The 17,867-nt window shown below is 38.7% G+C and overlaps 1 pseudogene across 1 annotated transcript; it reads left to right on the top strand.

Moving 5' to 3' along the window:
* The first annotated feature begins 244 nt into the window (after window positions 1-244).
* LOC306898123 (complement C3-like) lies at window positions 245-17,849 on the top strand (annotated as a pseudogene). Its single transcript, XR_013788335.1, has 40 exons — window positions 245-328; window positions 402-597; window positions 1,519-1,684; window positions 1,804-1,877; window positions 1,963-2,051; window positions 2,225-2,307; window positions 2,411-2,498; window positions 2,758-2,860; window positions 2,976-3,096; window positions 3,189-3,304; window positions 3,413-3,559; window positions 3,716-3,919; window positions 4,657-4,805; window positions 5,663-5,815; window positions 6,031-6,160; window positions 6,240-6,284; window positions 6,427-6,529; window positions 6,614-6,696; window positions 6,774-6,913; window positions 7,066-7,278; window positions 7,423-7,483; window positions 7,656-7,745; window positions 8,081-8,284; window positions 8,402-8,477; window positions 8,585-8,744; window positions 8,972-9,067; window positions 9,223-9,379; window positions 10,270-10,430; window positions 10,669-10,827; window positions 10,942-11,001; window positions 11,084-11,174; window positions 11,259-11,307; window positions 11,419-11,494; window positions 11,574-11,663; window positions 11,762-11,867; window positions 12,295-12,384; window positions 12,489-12,569; window positions 12,693-12,776; window positions 12,864-12,993; window positions 15,532-17,849. The product of XR_013788335.1 is annotated as a complement C3-like (transcript).
* Window positions 17,850-17,867: the final 18 nt, after the last annotated feature.

The following is a 17,867-nucleotide window of genomic DNA, read 5'->3' as shown; positions in this document are numbered from 1 at the left end:
AAATGTAATGTAATGAATGCTGCTATGCGTTGCTGTCATTTCTGTTTCAATGGACTGGTCAATATTTTGCAAGATCAACACAGCAGTTGCCAAATTATCAAAGGTTGAATGTACACAACCGTTTACTGGAACTGAATAAGACGACTTTTAACCGTTCACATCATGAGTTGTTTATTAATCTTTTATTTACCTAACTGATGTTGAGTATAAATGTGCATGATGCAGCACAAACACGAACAGACACACAGTCCGTCAGGATGAATGTGCACCTGCTGTGGTCCACTATTGTTCTTCTCTCTTCACCTCTCCTCACATTATGTGACCCGCTGTGAGTATTCATAACACTATCAGCATCTAGATTGTAGATTGTATTTAAAAGAATGTGATTTTTATCCTCTCAGATTCGTTCTGTCGGCTCCTAACTTGCTGAGGGTGGATTCCTCGGAGAACGTGTTTGTGGAGGCTCAGGATTATAATGGAGGAGATTTGAGTGTGAACATCATTTTGAAAAGCTTTCCAGACAAAATCAAACATCTGTTGCACAAAACTGTGATCCTGACAAGGGAAAATAACTTCCAGGTCCTTACAGACATAAAGGTGACACATCTCTGTTCTGTGCACTTCTGCGAGCATGTAGGAATATAGTTAAAGATAGCGTATCCCCAGCAGTTTCTGACAATCTCATATTAATCTTGTGTGCCTATAGAGTAGTTGTCATAACTTCGAAGAGTATTTAGTTTTATCAAATCTATAAAAGAGAGATACAGATGTCCGATAATTTCCAGAAAACACGAGCTGCTAGAGGAGGGACAAGTCGAGAGAGTGGGATGGAACTACAGCACGAGCAAGCAACACATCATCACGTTAATCCCTTAATCGTGTTTTGTACATTATGCACGTACACGCCGATTGTCAACAAAACACAAACTTATGACTTAGTTTGACTTATCGCGCGCAGTTCATGTCCGTCATTTATTAGCACTGGGACCACGCCAGTTTCAAACGATCTCCAGGGTTAAATTCACAGTTTATATAACATACATCACCGAAATGCTGTGAAAAAACAAACACAGTTAAACTTGACTTTCGCAAGAGTAATGAGCTGCAGCTCAGCACAGCCATCTTGACGCAGCGCAAACAACCCTGATGGTAAGCGGGTCTTGCTCGTCGGTTGGCTCGTGGGCGAGCTCTTTGGCCTTCGCCTTGCTTTTGACCAATAAAAGGAATAGGATCCCTTTGACGACACAGGGATCCAGAATTAGAAAAAACTTTCCGAAACAATTTGGAGTGCTCTGGGTGTGTATCAAGTACAGAAATACTACGTCATACGTTTTTAACAAGTTGACCATGTTAAGCATGAGAAGCCAGCACGTTTAACAGTGTAAAGAAGGCAGAATGCATGACATAGCCTGATACCTGATCTTTATAGTTTTGTCACAGCAGCAAAACAAGTTTTGTGAATGATGTTGAACTTTTCAAATGCTTTAGTTTTCATTCTTTGCCATTTTGGTTGTGTAGATTCCTGCCAACGAAATGTTATTCGAGAGAGATGCGGAGAAGCAGTTTGTGTATTTACAGGCTGAATTTCCTTCTAAATCCCTTGAGAAAGTGGTCATGGTGTCATTTCAGTCTGGATATATATTTGTACAGACAGACAAACCCATCTACACACCTGCTAGCACAGGTAACATCAGCATGACATCAGTTACAACAAGTTTTGATGATTTTTCATTTATTCTCCACAGCTGAAGTAAACTATATACAGTGGATAATGATGCATGACTCTCTCAATCCTGTTTGTAGTTCGGTACTGGGTTTTCTCTCTGACTCCAAACCTGCTTCCACACAGTCAGTCTGCAGTCTCAGTGGATATCATGGTACAAACTTCAATATGAGCTCACGGTTATTCTAGACACAAATACATCACATTTCATCAATATCTCATGAGACATTTCTTTAAAGAACCCACAAGGCATCACGGTTGCAACCGAAAAGGTTGCTCCAACGCAAGGGATGAAGTCTAGAATATATCGAATCTCTGAATTTGCCAGGTTTGCTCATATATATCCCATTCAGCCTTAAATGATCATTATTGTCTGTATAAGAAAGATTTAAATAGCCCATCACTGTACATAGTGGATGTGAAATCTGTTTTTGTTTAAACTCTATTCGTGGTCTGACGTTTGTTTTAATGTTATAAAATCTAACATGTTTATGTTTTAAGTCCTGGGATCTGGAAGGTGGTCACACGGTACGCAAACACCCCGCAGACGACATTCACTGCAGACTTCGAGGTCAAGGAATACAGTAAGATTATGTCAACAAAACCAGCGTGTTGTGCAATATGTATAACTCTGAAACCCAAAGTATGTGTTCATCTTTTTGGTTTTGTCTGTGTTTTGGTTTGTAGTGCTTCCAACTTTTGAAGTCAAATTAACCCCCGCCAAGTCGTTCTTCTATGTTGGTGATGATCGTCTAATAGTCGACATTACTGCAGAGTAAGAGGAACGACCCGTCCATTGCGAGTTTGGAGACAGTGAAATAAAATGGAATTTAAATGACAGAAAGTCCACCTTCAAGTTGTCTTGACGTTCCTGAGCTTTTATAACAGTAAAAGTTGAAAGGTGTACATGAGCCCCCACATCAATTGTTCCTACAATTCTTTAATTGTGGAAAAGCTCATTATTGACCTGTGGCCGTGAGAGATGGTAGAGATCGTAGAAATGCTAAGGAATTAAAGACTGTATGTGTTTTTAGGTATCTCTTTGGGAAGAAGGTTATGGGACAAGCGTTTGTGGTGTTTGGTGTGATGCATGGTGACAGTAAAACAAGTATAACTTCCTCTCTACAAAGAGTCTCGGTGAGCTTTACAGACAAGCATGAACAAACCTGATCTAGAACATCATTTTTTTTAAAAACCAGATACATCACATTATACACATACTGATAATGTTCTCTGTCTGATATATAAACAGATAGCTGAAGGAAAGGGCTCAGCAGATCTGACCAGGGACATGATCACTCAGACAGTTCCAGACATCACCCAGCTGGTCGGGAAATCAATCTTTGTTTCGGTCAGCGTTATAACAGACACCGGTGAGATCAACACACTTTGTTTATCTGTTGTTTATTATGTTTATGTGTATGTGTCTATGTACTGTTGACATAATGATGTGTGTGTGTTACAGGCAGTGAAATGGTGGAAGCACAAAAGAGAGGCATTCAGATTGTGACGTCACCGTACACCATCCACTTCAAGAGAACACCTCAATTCTTCAAACCTGGAATGCCCTTTGACGTCTCGGTGTGAATCTAGACTAAACAGATTGAACTCTGAAGACATTGATTATAAATCTGTCAATTTACTGGATGTTTAATTTGTTTCGTTATTTTTTTCTGTGCCTTCATAAAGGTTTACGTGACAAATCCTGACCAGACGCCCGCTAAAAGTGTGCAAGTGGAGGTCAATCCTGGAGGGGTCAGAGGTCAAACAAAAGCCAATGGCATTGCGAAGGTCACCGTCAATTCTCAGAGTGATTCTACATTACTGCAGATCACCGTAAGACCGGCCTCGTTGCTGATCTAGTTCAGGATATTCAATTGAAACTATTTGAACTGAATAGTTGGGCAACTGTTGCTAGTTATTTACAGTATATCTGTATATACAAGCACCCATACAATCCTTTTTACTACATTCATTTTTATATCTTTTCAGGCAAAGACCACAGATCCAGAATTGCAAGATGAACAGCAGGCAGTAAAGACGATGACAGCTCAAGCGTACGTTCCCAAAAGCAACTCCCAAAACTACCTGCACGTGGGCATTGATGCTGCGGCGCTCGAGATCAGTGATCAAATGAAAGTCAATCTGATTACAGGAAAAAGTCCAGGAGCCAAAGATCAAGATTACACGTACATGGTGAGAGAAATTTGCTGTATGGTACAATGGTAAAATGAAAACCGCCTGCACAGAACTTTTTATTCTTAAAGGGATAGTTCACCCAAAAATAAAAATTCTGTCATCACTTACTGTTGATGCCAGGTTGTTCCATACCAGTATACATGTCTTTGTTCTGATAAAAACAAAGAAAATATTTTGAAGAATGTCAGTGACCGAACAGATCTCATAAACCATTGACTTCCATCGTATTTACTTTCCCTACTATGGCAGTAAATGGGGTATGTGATCTGTTTGGTTACTGACATTTTTCAAAATATGTTTATTTGTCTTTGAGAGAATTTTCATTTTGGGATAGTCTTTCCCTTTAAGGGGGATGCGTGGCAAGATAATGGAAGACAATGACCACTGCTACTGGTTTTGATCACACAATGTTTACAGATCAGTTAGTACTACACTTGCAGGTCAGTACAGACACTGTAATATTAAACCTTTGCATGATTATAATCATAATAAATCCTGATTCCAACTCCATACAAAAGTGACAGTCCGAAGGCTTTAAAGTTCACAAGCTTACAATTACTTAATTCAATAGGTTGGCAAAACAAAGTAACGGCATAAACATGTCCAGTCAAAAATCACATTCTGTCCTATATTTGTAAATATATTAACAGTAATTTTATAATGACCACGTCAAGACTGGAAAAATCATATTGTATTTGAATACCCAGGTGTCTTTTTATTCATGTTATTTTCAGATCATCAGTAAAGGACAGATTGTGAAGGTGGACAGGTATAAGAGTAGAGATCGAGGTCTTTCCGCTTTGTGGCGTATTATCATGTGGGATCAGATGAGGTGGTGTCTGACTCCGTTTGGGTTGATGTGAAGGACACGTGCACTGGAACAGTAAGTCCATTTACAAAGCTTTTCAATAGCTAGATATCACGCATCAGCAGAAGTTCTTAACAACGTGAGATATTCATGTAGTTCAGACCTCTGGCATGAACAATAAAGTTATTGGTTTAAAGCGGCCCTAACTCAGACAGTTTCTGTATATCTCATGTTAATCTTGAGTACTTACGGAATAGTATATTTAGTTTGATCACATTTATAAAAGACAGATAGAGCTATACGATTATTTTCGAAAACATGCGAGGCGTGTGGGGGGGAAGGGGGGCGGAACTAAAGCACATGTGCACACATTGCCAAGAAAACAGCTTCACTTACCGCCTGCGGTTCATGTCTAGAATCTTTAAGCGCTGGGACCGCCTCTCCGTCTATCAGTTACAAACAATCTCCAAATCCAGCGTTATATCCAACGTTCATATAACATTCATTGCCCAAATGCAGCGAACAAACAACACAGCTGAACTTTGCGGGCAAAGTGCTCTCTCTCTTTCCTGCACACAAGTGAAAGTGACTTGCACATACTCCTTCTCCCGCTCTCCATGGTTGATGCATGGGCGTGCATGCTTTTCCGGGAGAATTGTCCAATAAGGGACTAAGATTTTATCTTGTTGTCAACTTTCCGAAACCTGTACGAACACTGAAGGAGTGTATAGAGCACAGAAATACTACGTAATATGTTCGAACTCGTTTTTTGACAAGTTTACCATGTTAAGCATGAGAAGGCAACACGTTTAACAACTCATAAGTTAAATAAGTTTAAGAACTCATAATGCATGACACAAACCTTGCACCACCCCTTTAAGCTGACATGACATGACATCATATTCAACCCGTCTTTGTCTCTAATTCAACAGCTCAGTCTTGAGGTGGAAAACAAGTTCCGCATTTATCGTCCGGGTGATTATTTCAGCTTGCGGATAACCGGAGACCCCGGAGCTAATGTTGGGCTGGTGATGGTTGATAAGGCTGTGCATATCCTCAACAAGCACAAACTCACACAGTCAAAGGTGACACATCTTCATCAAGCTAAATAAAGCAAACGCAAAAAACGTATTTACATTTGTCAGACGCTTTTATACAAAGTGCCTTACATTGCATGATACTATACAAGAATGTGCAATCCCCTAGGATCGCACCCTCAACATAAGCATTGCTAGCGCCATGCTCTTACCACTGCGCTACAGGAAATCTTTACCTTTGATAACTGGTTTGCTGTGTGTAGATCTGGGACGTGATTGAGAAACATGACACAGGTTGTACAGCGGGCAGTGGAAGAGACAGTATGGGGGTTTTCTATGATGCTGGTTTGATGTTTGAGTCCAGCACCGCTGGAGGAACCACCTCCAGAACAAGTACTTTTTCAGATAATAAAATTACTTGGATATTTATATAAACTACAGTATAATTTCTGTGTCTATAATTTTTTTCTAGTGAACGAGTGCCCTACTGCTTCAAAGAGAAGACGGAGATCAGAAGGTGAGAACCATGCAAATCTAAAAGATCTCCTTTTTACTTTTTCAAAAGTTTAAACTGGTCCCCAAACCTTTCCTATTTTAAGTTTGGTAACCAATGATATGATTTAACATACAACAGTATCAGTCAAAATTCTATTTTACAGAAGAGTATTATTCAGACCCTGATGAAATTTTGACACGGACGCTGTTCCATGAGAGCTGGCTTTGGGAGGAGGTGACTGTTCCTCAATGCCAAGACGAAACCTGGTAAGTAGTAGACTGACCTGTAGAACAAAATACATTTTCAGCTGTGTGTAAAAAAGATTATCTCCTCATTTTCTCAAATACCAGCATGCTATCAATAGACAGAGTCTTCCTGAAAGAATCCATCACAACCTGGCAAATCTTAGCCATCAGCTTGTCAAACACAAACGGTGAGTTGAAGGTTTATATGTTCAACAGTACACTATGCGGTTATGTAACATTTTCGCTCCTGTTGTCTTTCCCAAAGGTATCTGTGTGGCAGATCCTCTGGAGATGGTGTTTTTTAAGATGTTTTTCATCGACCTCAAGATGCCGTATTCGGCCGTTCGCAACGAGCAGCTGGAAATCAAAGCCATCGTTCACAATTGCACACCAGATAAAATAAAGGTAATTCTTTCTGCTGAACGTTTTATTTTTCAGTCGTTCTTACATCTGCCACTGTCTTCTTCACATCTTATTAACATAATCTCTTTATTTTTTTATATTTCAGTTTAATGTATCCCTCAAAAAATGAAAATGCACGGTCTCATTTTCAACAGGTTCGTGTGGAGTTTATGGAGACAGAACACATTTGCAGCGCTGCCAGTAAGAAGCGTAAATACAGAACAATATTAGAAGTCGAAGGATCTTCTAGTAGATCCGTTCCATTCGTGATCATTCCCATGGAGTTGGGCGAACATCAGATTGAGGTGAAGGCTCTGGAGTACGATTCTTTCTACACTGATGGAGAGGAAAAGACCCTGAATGTCGTGGTAAGTCTGACGGATAATTCAAGCATTGTTATTTATTTGTTGATTGTAACATGATAAATTAACGTGGACCTGAGGAAGCAATTCTCATTTGGAATATATAATGCTGAAAAAGATGTCAGGTCGATAACTCCTTTTCTCCTTCAGTCCGAAGGTGTCCGACAAGTGTTGAGGGAGAAAACTGTGGAGCTTAATCCGGCGAAGCATGGTGAGAACAATAATATCATAAATGCAATTAAACACCTTGAAAGGACAACATGTTTGACATCAGTAACATGTGATATGCTGTTTTCTTAATCTGTACTTTAAATACAATTCCAAATGTCCTTATTAGTAGTACTCATTCCAGGCGATCTCTCACTTTTTCATCCTATTTGAAGCCGATGGAGAACAACATGAAGTAATAAAAACTTCCTCTCCAGTTGATCGGGTTCCTGACACACCTGCCAGCATTCTCATCACAGTAACCGGTAATGATGAAATGAAAAGTTACTCGAACAAGAGCCATCTTGAGGATGAACAAGCATGACCACACAAGATTCACAAACTTAACACACAACATTTTAACAAGGCAAATATGAGGGTTTAAATACAAAACTATATATAACACATGATGACGAGACAGAACTAACAAACAGGAACCAATGAACAAACTGAACTGATATACACACGACAAGGTATAGGTAAAATGATCATTTTTGTTCATTCTGTGAGCTACTCATATTTCTCCCAATTTGTTTCTATGTGGAATGGTCTCTTCATTTCACTCAAGCTGTATGATATAGGTCAAATTCGTCCCATTCAGGTGAGGAGACGCCTCAAATGGTCGAGCAGGCCATTAATGGAGATTTTATGGGTCGATTCATTTACCAACCCACCGGGAGTGCAGAGGGAACTATGATGCACATGACTCTACCTCTCATTGCCACTCATTATCTGGACAGCACCAATCAGTGGGACAAGGTCGGCCTGGACAGACGAACTGAAGCCATCAACTATATAACCACAGGTCAAAAGATGGCGACTAATTAAAACGATGCGTTTACTTGAATCTAAATTTGCTAAAAGATGCAGAGACACGTTTGAATAAAAGCAAATGTACAATCTCTTACCCTTTTTTATTAAGGTTATCAGAGGGAGCTGGCCTACCGCAAATCTGATGGGTCTTACGCTGCCTTCGTTAGTAGACCGAGCAGCACCTGGTAAAAGTTTACATTTTTAATAAACATTCTGTAGAGGTTTTCGTTCTGTCATACCATATTAAAACAATTTTTATGCTGTATGTTATGCTTTATCCATTCTGTTAAAGGTTGACGGCATACGTGGCTAAAATCTTTGCTATGGCCAGTGAGCTCATTGCTGTAGATGAAAATGTACTCTGCAGCGCCCTCAAGTGGCTGGTTCTCAACAAACAACTGTCAGATGGATCTTTTAAAGAGGATTCACCTGTAATTCATGGGGAGATGGTTGTAAGTTACACTTTGTTTGAACTTATCTACATGGCTGGGGACAAACCATAATAACAGACACAGAGATGTTTTTTTCCTGCCGTTGCAACTGACTTGGTTTTATTTGAATAGTTTTGTGTTGTGTGTATTTTCATGACCTATAGTGCACATGCTCTATTTGATTATTCACGTTGAGCCCTGAGAATACTTGAACGTGTTTACAAAAGTCATTTTGTGCTTTGTTTCAGGGTGATGTATATGGGAACGATGGAGACGCTTCTCTGACTGCGTTTGTTCTCATCGCCATGCAAGAGAGCAGCGAGTTTTGTGCCAGATCAGTTTATGTACGTGTTGCATTCTTTACAGTTCTGTCATGATAACGCTTGGAGGGTTTAGCATAGTAGTGTGCATGACATATAAATGTATTTGGTCTTGGCGGAATAGATCTGCTGCTGCTGCTGCTGCTCACAATTTTGACCTCCTATACATATCTTTACAGCATCTTCATGACAGTATGAGAAAGGCCGGTGGCTATCTGGAAGGTAAACTTCTCAAACTGAGCAATCCGTACGCTGTGGCTATGACGTCCTACGCCATGGCCAACCTGAAAAAACTCAATAAAGATGTGTTGATGAAGCATTCCACTAAACAGGAGGGTTAGTAGTGTATACAAGCTTTAACAGAACGTCTTGGTTTACTTGACTGTAACCCTTTTCCCTTAAAAAGCGAGAACGAGAGTATTCTTTGTTCGACCAGTTACATTTAGTCATTTAGCAGATGCTTTTATCCAAAGCGACTTACAAAGTATTCAGGGAGAAATAAGCAATATGTCATACAGGAGCAATAATACGATAGGTGCTAATACAAAGTTACCAGTTTTAACAAAAGCTAAACCTGTTGAGTGAAAGAGAGAGGGTTATTTTTCTTTTTTTGGCTGTCAAGTATTCACAGAAGAGATGTGTTTTAAGTCGTTTTTTGAAGGTTGTGAGAGATGTGGTTGACCGGACAGAGTTAGGAAGAATGTTCCACCAAGTAGGAGTTGTGAAGGAGAATGAGCGGGAAAGCAATTTTCTGCCCTTATGAGAAAGCAATACAAGACGCCACTCGTTTGCTGAATGCAGGGTTCTTGATGGGGTGTAGGAGGGTGTGAAAGTATGCAGGCGCAGATCCAGTGATAGTCCTGTAGTCAAGCATCAGTGACTTGAATTGGATCCGGGCTTCAACTGGTAGCCAGTGGAGAGAGATGAAAAGGGGTGTTACATAAGCCCTTTTGGGCTCCACGATCTCACCATAGCGCTTTGAAATGCAGTAGCTTTTGATAGGGAAAATAATAACTCGCATAAATTCAGAAATCTGATGGTGTCATTTATGTTCATTTAATACATTAGCAACTGTTTTTTTATAATGTTAACAGTAACTTCTGGCATGAAAGATGCTTGTCATTTACACGTTCTGAAGTCAGTTGTAATATCAGTAACAGTATGAATAAGAAGAAAAATAGTGACATATTCCTGGACATGTTTGTGTTTTGTCTTTTAAAAAGCAGGCACTGCTTGGATCGTCCCGGGACAACAATATCATTCTATAGAGGCCACAGCTTATGCCGTGCTGGCCCTCATAAAAGCAAAAGATTACGACAAAACAGGAGAAGCCGTGCACTGGCTGGCCAGACAACAATCTAACTATGGCAGTTATGCCACAACACAGGTAAACCAACAAGTTACTTGACAATTCTTAAACTCAAAATGGAATGGTGAGAGTAAGCTGTTGGCTGCAATTTGCAACCTCAACAATAGATGCCGCTAAAATCTTCAGATTCCTTCTTTAAAATTGCAGTGCATGAATGCAAAAGAAGACATTAGTATGAGATATAAGCTGCTATTTACAGATTTAATTCATGGAAAGAAAAATTGTTTAATTAGAAGACTTCACCTGTCTGTTGTAGGCGACCATTATGGTGTTCCAGGCAGTTGCTGAATACCGAACGCAGGTCATGAAAGAGAATGATTTCAATCTGTACGTGGAGGTGTTTGTGGAAGGAAGAAGCAGACCAACCAGGTGGCGTTTCAGAAAAGATAACCTGCACGTTACACATTCGAAAAAGGTGAGAAGTCGTTCAGACATCAGTGGCAGCACAATCGCTCGACAGCTTGAATGATGATAAAATAGTCCATGAAGCAAATATTTATGCCTGAAAAATGTGTGTGTCTCTCAACAGATTGATCTCAATAAGAACTTCAACGTAACGGCTAAAGGAACTGGAACAGCCACTCTCTCAGTGAGTTGACATGTACAGTCATCACATTCATGTTTATATACAGAAAGTGTGTGACACGAGTGATACCTGTGTCTGTTTTCAGGTGGTCTGGCTGTACTACGCAAAACCTGATGATAATGTTAATAATTGTAACCCGTTTGATCTAAGTGTTAAAATTGCACAAGATCATGAAGGTAGGTTTAACAAAGAATGCATATGTCCTACATTTATTTCTAAACTAAAGCCTTTCATCATTTTTATGTCTTTATTCATTATAGTAAGCTATGCCAGAGCCCTTGAGAGCTACACTCTCACTTTGGAATTGTTGTAAGTTAATTTATTGAAATATTTAAGGAGTATTTTATATTATTTTATAAATATAAATCCAAATCTGGAAGAAGTTATAATAGTAAAAAGAGCTTTTATTTGTCTTGACAGAAGAGACGCCAGCATGAGTATACTGCATGTGGGTTTACTGACAGGGTTCATAGTGGATGAAAGAGATCTCGCAAAGGTACTGTCATGAAGAACTCAAGCAGCGATGCCTTATTTAAATAAATGAACTGACTTTTTTAAACAATTATATTTAACAGTTGGCCACGGTCAAAGACAGATTCATTCAGAAATTTGAGATGAACAGAGATAACTCAGAGCAAGGGTCCCTCCTCCTCTACTTCAATAAGGTATTTGAGCCGACCATGTCAGACTTTGTTTTCATGCTTTATACACTAAGTTTCTTTTGTAGTTTACTGTCGGATGTTGCCATCCTCTGCCTCAATAGGTTTCTCACAGAGAAAGAGTTAGAATCGCCTTCAGATTGCACAAGGTCAATAAAGTGGGTTTGCTTCAACCTGCTGCAGTCACCGTCTATGAATATTATTCACCAGGTGAGATATTGACACACACACACAGTTCTCTAGATCATCTCTTAATTTAAAGTGGCCCTAACTCACACAGTTTCGCGAACATAGTGCTCTCTCTCTCTCTCTCTCTCTCCCTCTCTCTCTCCTTCACACACGTGAAATTGACTCAAAGCGAATGCTCCTTCTCCCGCGCTCCATAGTTGATGCATGGGCGTACCGTGTGCTTTTCCTGGACAATTGTCCAATAAGAGACTGAGAAAAGTTGTTACGTAATGATTTTTCATGTTTGAAAAAAACTCTCTGAAACCTGTACAAACCCTGGGGGAGTGTATTGACCACAGAAATAATACATAATATGTTAAGAAAAAGACAACACGTTTAACATTTTGTAAAAAAATCAGAAAGCAGGACACACAGTTGCACAACCCCTTTAACTCTTGTCTTTTCTCAGAAGCACACTGTACGAAGTTCTACCACCCTGATAAAGTGGACGGTGCTCTGACCAGATTATGTCATGGAGATGTGTGTCAGTGTGCTGAAGGTACAGTCAATAGACACGTACTGCGTACTATGAATATGGCCAATTTTAAAGGATGAAATATTTGTGTTGGTGTGTGTGTGTGCATATAAACTGTTTTTACACAGAAAACTGCAGTTATCAGAATAAAAACAAGATCGAAGCAGATCAACGTCTGGAAAAGGCTTGCGGAGCAAGCGTGGATTATGGTATACATTTTCATTAGTGTGTGTTCATTGTTTTCTGCAGTGGGTCAGATGCAACACAAAAGATTTGGCCACTAAAATATATTTTACCGGACTGGTAAAAATAATAATGTATGTATTTCACAGTTTATAAAGTCACAGTGGAGGGGATGAATCCGGGGACACACACAGACGTCTATAATATGAAGGTGAATCAAGTCTTAAAAGAAGGTATGGTTCATTCATCCTGTGTCTATCAGTGCATTTTGAAATCAACACTGTACTGAGTGTTAAAGTTGAACTGTGACCGTCCTACAGGAATTTGTGAGGATGTGAAAGAGCAGCATGTGCAAACCTTCCTGGCTTCTTCCATCTGCAGAAATTCTTTGGGATTATTACATGGCAAGTCGTACCTCATCATGGGTAAAACAGGGATTTTCCCAAAGGGGTAAGTCTGCAGTAAATGTTTGTCACTGTAACTGAGTAGAGGTGAGTCCCCAAAGCATCATACGTGGGCAAAGATAGAAGACTCTCGTAAAAACTTGTAAAGCAACTTTAAATAAAGCTCAAAAAAAAGATCAAAACCAATCATCTTATTTGGGTGAATCAAATTTCGAGTGGCCTATTCATAAAGAGAGTAATTTACTGCTTCCTAAAAGGATGTTTTATGTCACCTACTGCTACTGGTACCTACTGATTCTTCTCAATTAAGTTTTACATTTACCTGCGAATTGCAACCAATGGCTCTCTCCAACCCTCATCCCTCCCTTTCAAAGCACTACGGTGGCTGACCTAGAACTAAGATGTCATCACTTTTCCGCTTCTTTGCCGAAAGAGATAATGTTTTTAGAAAACGTGACTCTCGAGCACTTTGTCCGTTTAGGGCTACTGTAGAAACAACATGTAGAATTCCATCAGGGGCGTTTCCTCCGAGGAGGCAAGGGAGGCAGTGCCTCCCCTCCCCCTCGAAAATAATCGAATGAGAATATTATTAACAGTTCAGAAATAAAATAGGACAGCTGATAGAATATATTAAGCGAAACTCGAAAGAAATCCAAAGGGAGGCAGCGTTTCTCTTGCCTCCTCTAAGCTCATTGACTTTACATATAACCCCTAAAGCGTGCCGTGAGTTTGAGTGGGGGTAATTGAAAAGAATGGAGAAAAGTCACGTGAGAGGAGGCAATGCCTCCAACGGGCTATGATTGGATTAACTCATCAGCGAGATCCCGCCTTCCTGCTCGTCTTCGTCATTCATTTTAAACTGCGGGCGCTAAATTAGATTGAACGTTAATTAAATTGTTTTATTAGTTGTATTAATCGGAGTTTAGGATTCGTTTCGCAGATGGCGGAGGCAGAGGAGTTATCGATTGTTGACAGAATATTACGTGGTTCAGATTTGTTCAAAAACGTTTGCTTGTGATCAGGCTTGCTCAGGATAAGAGCAAGTTTAAAGTAAGTCACATCTATTTGATTTGATCTCTTAAATGCTTTGAATATTTCTGGGACTGCTAATAATTAAATTGATGGTATTGGTAATGATCAGGGCCAGACGGAATGCGCGTCCGCGGACCACGGGTACCCGCGGATATTTCCGCGGAAGAGTAAGCATCAAGTAGGCTACTCTGCTGTTTAGTGTTTCAATCTGATGATTTTATGGCGTGATCGATTCCAAAGACATCCACAGTCTACTTCTCAAGCGAATCTAATAGATCGTAATCGTTTCTAAAATAGGCTACAGAACAAGCGAATTTTACCTCAAGCAAAGCAAAAGTAAAACTAATGAAGCAATCTGTCTATATAAATGTCCACACGATATGGTTGTCGTGTTCGTATTGCATCACATGTTTTTGTTGATAAAAGCAAGCTTAGCCTACACATAAAACTTGGGTTTAAGAAGCGCTGCGTAATCAGACGCAGTAAACTCACACACAATAATGCAATGAGCGAACAAGTTTATTAAAGCGCTTATGTTTTTTTCCACATAAATTCCTTTCTTCTTCATCTCATGTGCTGAGACAGTAACACTGAAAGATCCATTAAAGTAGTCAAAAACACGACTGAGATCGTCATAGTTTAAAGCTGTGAACAGCATTTACATGTATGATCGTCATTATAAAAATATGTCATTCTGCATGTTAAATGTATATTATAAATAAACAAGTAGGTCTATATTCAATAATGGTGTTTATAAAACATGTTGATAACGTTTTTATTTAGGTTTAATTGCAATTTTGACAGCTGATTTGTAAATGCTTTTATTTTGTAAAGTTTAAAGGCCCATTCTCTCAAATCTTTTAACAAATTTATTTTAAAACCTTTTTTCAACTTATAACATATTTCAAACAATATAAAAACTATTCGGCAGATTAAGAAAAAAATTCTGCGCAGAATTAACAAAAAAAGTCTGCAGATTCCGTCTGGCCCTGGTAATGATGTAATTCTTATATAGGAAATATAGTACCAGAGGAAGATGAAGGTGGTGTTGATGTACCTTTTCCCAAAGCAGGAACTACAAAAATCAGAAGTACATACTGTAATGAACTTGTAGTAATTAAAAGGAATTTTTCACACATAAACACTGAAATGACTGACAAACGCACTTGTTAATAGTACAGAGATGAACAAAAATTACATGGGTAGAAATCTGCCTCCTCATTTTTTAAGTCCACCGCACACCACTGAATTCCATGTAAGGTGACTATGTGTATGTAGATAGAAATAGATCATTCTAAGGTAATATAAACATAACCCATCATTATGTATGGTCTTTATACACTTCTGAAGATACAGTTATGTATATTTGTCATAGAGTATTCTTGTGACCTAACCGCGTGTCTTATTACTTTTAAGAACTGGCTCTTTTAACAGCAGCCAGTGTTAATGACGAGGCTTCAAATGTGGAAATGTGGGCTTCCCTGGTCTCTGTAAAATACATTTTTTTCTTCAGTTTCTCAATAACTCATCGTCACTTCTCTGACGTTTACAGACTGGAGTTCATTCTGGGTGAGCAGACGTGGATCGAGTACTGGCCAACAAGAGAGGAGAGCATGACATCAGAACACAGGGACAGATATGTGGGCATCCTTCAACTCAGCAATAATCTCCTTACACAAGGATGTACTGAATAACAAGCATTTCTTCATTTGATCAGACGATCATATATTCTGTCTATCGTGGATAAAGACTCCAAATAAAGATGTTCAAGATCAGATACAGTAACCCAAACGTTCAGACACTACATTATTCATGTATGAATAATGGATTGGAAACTAAAACAAAAAGTTTTAGGTATATTAAATCAGTAAATTCAAAAAGATTTTAAGTCAATAATATTCTGTTTAATTTGTTTATATGTCATATAAATATAAAATATAAACATGTTACAGTATACACAGAAATCAACCTGCAGAATCAGAAGGAGAGTAAAAGTGATATTGAAGTGAAGACTTCTTTTTGTGAAATATCTTGCAAGTTTATTTGTTTCACGACGCCTTAAGGTGCACGGAAACAAGTTGTTTGAAACAGTAGTATTTATTTCTTGAACTTTAAGCACCAGCGAAATCTAATTGAATCCTTTTATAAAAAAAAGAGCCATGAGGACGCCGATATTCTCCTGTCCGCTGACAAAATTCCTATTTAAAAGATAAGCATTCAAAACTAACAGTGTGCGCTCCAAACAATTTAGAAATTTCATGACATCATGCTACACTTCAGCCGCTTGTCAAAGTTCTCTTCCAATCAAATTGGCTTTAGATTCAAATAGTCCCCTCCCTTCAGTTGTGGAAGCGGCAACTCATATGTCTACACAGAATGTTATATGTCAAGACAACATGGAAGCGATCATATCCTTGATGAGTAAAGGAAAAGACAACCGCCAGTGTACACCAACCTACTGTAAATAACAAAGCTTGGAATGACACATTAGTGGTATCACTGATCTTCCATTTTATTCAACACATTAAAGGAGAAGATAAGAAAGAGCAAAAGCAAACAATGTGTGTGAATACTTTAGTCAGTAAAGTTAAATAGAGCTACTTAGTATCTGATCTCTACAGCTGTGTCTGTCATTTACACTTAAATATGCACAGTGTTCTTTCATATCTATCTATATTCCTCAAGTTTTTTTGTTTACACTGCTAAATATCTTTAAAATAGATAATAGTAAATTGACCTGTGTTTTATTTTGAAAACAGCCAGTAAATTAGATGATTCATTATATTATTATAACTGTGTAATACACTTTTACTAACAAGCGCTGCGGACCTGTTTACCAGTTAAGTCACATGACATTTGATATATACCCTATTGTATTTAATTCTACTCTAGTGGAATTAGTGTCAGAGAGAAACTAACATAAAAAACAAAGAGTCTGCCCAATAAAAACAAACACTGATCACCATACTGATGACATCAAACGCTTTATTTTCAGTAAAACATGAACAGAACAGAATAACATAAATAAGTAAATATGTTAATAGTGTTTGTGGAGTTGTGGCTAAAGTCTGTTGTAGTTGTTGTTTTCTTTCATTCTGTTCTTGTTGTTTCTGTGTTCATCAGTGATTCTGCTAGTTATCATTTGATTATCTCATTGACTAAAACACTCAGTGTCACATTTTGTAGTATGCACACTAAGCAGTATTCATTTCATCTGGGCTAACCCATGTGGGGCCTACATGGAACCCTCGTTCGAAACCAGCTGAGGCCCAGAAGACAGCCCACATCCAACCCAACTGGGCCTCATGTGTCATTGCTGGCTGGGTAGGCCCAACACCGTAGTATGAGAAACATCCCCATATCATGATCCTTGAGCCACCATGCTTCACGTCTTGACAGTGTACTGTGGCTTAAATTCAGTTTCCTGAAGTCCTTGAACTCCACACTGCAATAACACAGAATAAGCAGCATGCATGTCATGAGCTCAGTTGCTTTTCTCTACTACACCTACTTATTCAAATATTTTCCATATAAAAATAGACTTAATAATTTCTGAAAGAGTGATGGATCTGGTAAGTGATGTTGGACTGCTATTATTTTGAACATAACTGTATATATGAAGGGTCTTTCAAACTTTCAAATATCATGTTTTTTATTATGTTAACATGTATTTTCAAATCAGTCTTTCCTGTAGCTAAGTGGTAAGAGTGTGGCGCTAGCAATGCCAAGTCCATGGGTTCGACATAAATATAGGATAATGTAAATCGCTTTGGATAAAAGCGTCTGCCAAATGCATAAATGTAAATGTAACAAACCAACTGCAGTTTGATTGATATTAATTGGACTGCACAATAAAAAACTTAATTTATGATTGTTTTTTAAATTTGA

This window comes from Barbatula barbatula (genome assembly GCF_947034865.1).
Source record: "Barbatula barbatula genome assembly, chromosome: 8".
Lineage (NCBI taxonomy): Eukaryota > Metazoa > Chordata > Actinopteri > Cypriniformes > Nemacheilidae > Barbatula > Barbatula barbatula.
This window is presented reverse-complemented; position numbering and strand designations above follow the sequence as displayed.